This window comes from Urocitellus parryii, chromosome 4, assembly GCF_045843805.1.
Source record: "Urocitellus parryii isolate mUroPar1 chromosome 4, mUroPar1.hap1, whole genome shotgun sequence".
In the NCBI taxonomy this organism is placed as follows: domain Eukaryota; kingdom Metazoa; phylum Chordata; class Mammalia; order Rodentia; family Sciuridae; genus Urocitellus; species Urocitellus parryii.
Genome location: NC_135534.1, coordinates 105,333,298 through 105,337,748, shown reverse-complemented (window position 1 = coordinate 105,337,748; position 4,451 = coordinate 105,333,298). Strand labels below are relative to the sequence as shown.

The following is a 4,451-nucleotide window of genomic DNA, read 5'->3' as shown; positions in this document are numbered from 1 at the left end:
AAATGATGAACATTGTATGCACATAACACATTTGGTTTATCCATTCATACTTTGGTAGATATTTGAGTTGTTTTCACCTTTTGGCTATTGTGATCGAAGTTACCATGAACATGAGTGTATGAAAATCTGTTTTGAATTTTTTCTTTTAATTCTTATGCATATATATTCAGGAGTAGAATTGTTGGATCATATAGTAAATCTGTTTCATTTTTGAAGAACTGCCAAAACTGTTTTCCAAATTATATAATAATTTTATATCCCTTCCCAGCCATGCCCTGTGCTTATATTTTCTTTAGAGCAATGCTTATTCAAGTCCTTTGACCACTTTATATTTTATTGTTGTTGAGTTATAGGAGCTCTTTATATAATTTGGGCAATAAATCTTTAGCAGAAATAGATTTGTAAATATTTTTTTTTCACTCTGTGGGTTGCCTTTCATGATCAAAAGATCATGGCTAAAGGCAAAGTCCTTTCTGGAGCCCACCAGGTCCCATTTGGTATGGCCTTCCCTGGGTCCTTCTGTTCTCAACACCTAGCCACTGCCCCTTCACTCTGTTCCAGGCACAAGTGACCTTCTTGCTTTTCTTCAAAAACTCCAAGCATGCTTCCACCTCAGGAGGGCCTCTGTACTTTCTGTTTCATCTGCTTGAAAAATTCTGCCTCTTCTCTTCATTCAGATCTTTTTAAGCATCCTCCTATCAGAGAGGCCTTCTCTGACCCTCCATGCCCCTGCATTCACTATTGTACTCCTTGTGCCTAGGAAGTGCCTGGCATGTCATAGTGCTCCAAGCATGCTTGTTGGAAAAATGAATGAATGATGCAGACCTGCGACTCACACTCATGCTCATCTGACCCCAGACTCCTTGGTTCCCACCAACTACTTTGGAGGTTTTCTCTCCTGGAAAGCCTTCCCTAGACCTCCGAAGCTGGCAGAGGGACCTCCGAAGCTGGCAGAGGGTCCCTCTTCTGTGCTTCTTTTATTATAAATTGTTTGTCACACTGTATTATAATCACCTATTTATTTGATTGTGTTTCCCAACAGACAGCAACTTGAGGCCAAAAACTAATTTCTTTTCTAGCACCTAGCACCTGAAAGGGTTCAGTGGGTATTAGAATGAGTAAATCTTCAGTACTTCGAATGAACAAACAAACAAAACTGAATTCTAGAAATCAAGATACTTACCCCAAGATACTTTAATTTCCTTGTCTATAAAATGGAGATACCTGAGTATCTTACAGAAACAATGCATGTAACATGCCTACAGTGTGCTGGGCACATAGTAAACACTTGATAAATGGCATTTTTCACTTATTAATGGCGATTTTTATTTGTAAAATACTGGCTGGATGCACTGTGCTTGTAATCACGGCAATTTTTTTTTTTTTTTTTTGGTGGTGCTAGGGATTGAACCCAGGGCCTTCTCTACCAACTGAGCTATATCCCCAGCCCTAATCATAGCAACTTGAGAGGCTAAAGTAAAAGGATTGCAAGTTTGAGGTCAACCTCAGCAAGTTAATGAGACCCTGTCTCAAAATAAAAAATAAAAATGTAAGACTCTGGCTGTACCATGGCTAGCTGTGGTCTGCTTGGATGACACACAGGACCTCCCTTGGTAGAAACCACCCTCTGATGGCCCTCACTGCGCAGGACAGGATGCTTCTCCTTGATCCACTCTACCACTGAAAGTAAAGTTTGAAGAACTGGACGAGGGAAACTTGGACATGGAAAGGAGGATCCAGCTGGAGCTTAGGAACAGGACCCCAGAAGCTGTTCAAGAACTTTTCTAGGACAATTGCAAATCAAATGAGGGATTGACAGCTTAATTTGTGAACTTAGAATTCTTTGGTTTAATAAGTATAGACTTGATTTCAGTTTCACCTCTTCCCAAGCTACCTAAATTGAAAAAGCTTGAGCTCACTGAATCATTGGAATTCTGGATATGTTAGCAGAAAAACTTAAGAATTTCACACCTCTAAATTTAAGTGGAAATAAACTGAAGGACATCAGCACCTTGGAACCTTTGAAAAAGATGGACCATCAGCAAAGCCTGGATCTATTCAACTGTGAGATCACTAACCTGAATGACTACCAAGAGTAGTAGACTCCTGCCCCGCTGACCTACCTGGACACCTGTGATCCAGAAGTCGGGGAAGCCACCGACTCAGATGTGGAGGTGAATGGTGTGGCCGAAGAAGGGGAGGACAGAGGAGGAAGATGAGGACCAGCAGGATGAGAATGGTGAGGAGGAAGACTTTGATAAAGATGAAGATGAAGAAGATGTAGAAGGAAAAAAGATGAAGATGAAGTCAGCAGGGAGGAAGAAGAATTTGGATGTGATGGAGAAGTTGATGAAGAAGGTGAAGAGGAAGAAGAAGAAGAAAGTGGAAAAGGTGAAAAGAGGAAAAGAGGAAAAGAGAAGCAGATGATGAAGGAGAAGATGATTAGGATACCAAATAAACTGCTAGAACAGGTCTGTTCAGTAACTGGTTGGACTGCTTGTGGATTTGATATCTGTTAAAGCAAAACAAAACAAAACAACGGGGCCGGGGCTGAGCACTTGCAAGGCACTGGGTTCAATCCTCAGCACCACATAAAAATAAATAAATAAAATATTGTGTCCATCTACAACTAAAAAAAATAGAAAAAAAAAACCCCAAAAAACAAAACAACAGAAGGTAGCTGTCATACAAACCCCAGGACACCTGCCCACACAAAGAGCCAACGAATAGTTCCTGTGACAGACATTCTACCTTCCTCCTTTGAGTCCCTCTTGGTAATCTACCACCAAGGTTAGGGACTTTGCCCCAAGAAGATTGTAAACATTGTTAGGTTTTTCATGGAAGACTCTGGCTGTACCATGGCTAGCTGTGACTCGTGAGTCAACCCTTTGTGACTACCAGTTACCAAGGGTGTAACAGCATTTTTACTTTTTGTGCAACAAAAAAGCTATGTAAATAAAATCTTAACATTTTGGGTGTGTTTTTTCATACTCTTTTATTTTTGGTACCAGAGATTGAACTCAAGGGCACTCAGCTACTGAGCCACATCTCCAGGCCTTTTTATTTTTTTATTTTGAGACAGTCTTGCTAAGTTCGGACCTCACTAAGTTGCTGAGCCTGGTTGTGAGGGGCCACTCTGAGCACGAGCCAAGCAACCCCCTCAGCCTTGAGTAAAATGGGTGTTGGACTGGCATTGCACACCACACGCTGTGCAAAGCAAGTGGCCTTACCTTCGCTCTGTAAGGAAATGCTTCAGCTCTGGGCTTGAGCGTTTCCTGATGGAATTGGACAACCTGCCTTTGGAAACATTATCCCCTGCCTTATTTGGGTGGGACAGTCTATCTAATGTCTTTTCCCTAATAAATACAGGGGTACCAGGTGCACTGGCTCTCTTGCTCTCTTGCCTTCCAGAGTGGAAGAGGACCTACCCTCGACCTGAGAAACTCCATTCTCCCCTTCTTTGGCCACACCATTCACCTCCACATCTGAGCAGTCCTACCCTCGACCTGAGAAACTCATGACTGTGTGTTGGTTGATTTCTTGCTGTTTTCTTAGTTTAATGTTGCAGCCAGCTCTATTTGAATCCAGCTCATCTCAGCAGTGCTGGCAGCTGGTGAGAGCTGGCTTTGAACTTGTGATCCTCCTGCTTTAGCCTCTCACGCTGTTAGGATTACAGGTGTGTGCCACCACATCCGGTCATAGTTTACTTTTTAAAGGCTCTTTTTTTTTTTTTTAACTTGTTAGGACATTTTGTGTGACAACTGCCAAAAAAAAAAATTAAAAAATATTTTTAAGACTTTTTTTTTTGTGTGGGTGGTGCTGGGGATTAAACCCATGGCCTTGTGCATGTGAGGCAAGCACTCTACCAACTGAGCTATATCCCCAGCCCCTATTCTCAAGACTTTTTTTTTTTTTTTTAAAGAGAGAGTGAGAGAGGAGAGAGAGAGAGAGAATTTTTAATATTTATTTTTTAGTTCTCAGCGGACACAACATCTTTGTTGGTATGTGGTGCTGAGGATCGAACCCGGGCCACACGCATGCCAGGCGAGCGCGCTACCGCTTGAGCCACATCCCCAGCCCCTATTTTCAAGACTTAAAGTGAAATAGACACATTACTCATTCTTGGGAGGGACAGGGATTAAACCCAGTGTGCTTTACCATTGAGCTACATTTCCTGCCTTTTTAAATTTTTATTTTGAGCCAGCTAAGTTAGTGAGGTTAGTCTTGAACTTGTGATCCTTCTGGCTCAGCCTCCCAAGCAGCTGGGATTACAGGCATGCACCATTGCATACTACACATTACTTTTTGGTTTAAAAAAAGGGGGAGGGCTGAGGATGTACTTTATTGGTATACCTCTGAGTTCAATCCCCAGTACCTAAATAAATAAATATTACCAGTGTTCTAATAAAAATGATGTAAAATAATAAATCTCAAACACTATTACTGAATTT

The 4,451-nt window shown here is 41.6% G+C and overlaps 1 pseudogene; it reads left to right on the top strand.

The window, feature by feature from the left end:
- The first annotated feature begins 451 nt into the window (after positions 1-451).
- Positions 452-2,446, top strand: LOC113188154 (acidic leucine-rich nuclear phosphoprotein 32 family member B pseudogene; annotated as a pseudogene).
- The last annotated feature ends 2,005 nt before the right edge of the window (positions 2,447-4,451 follow it).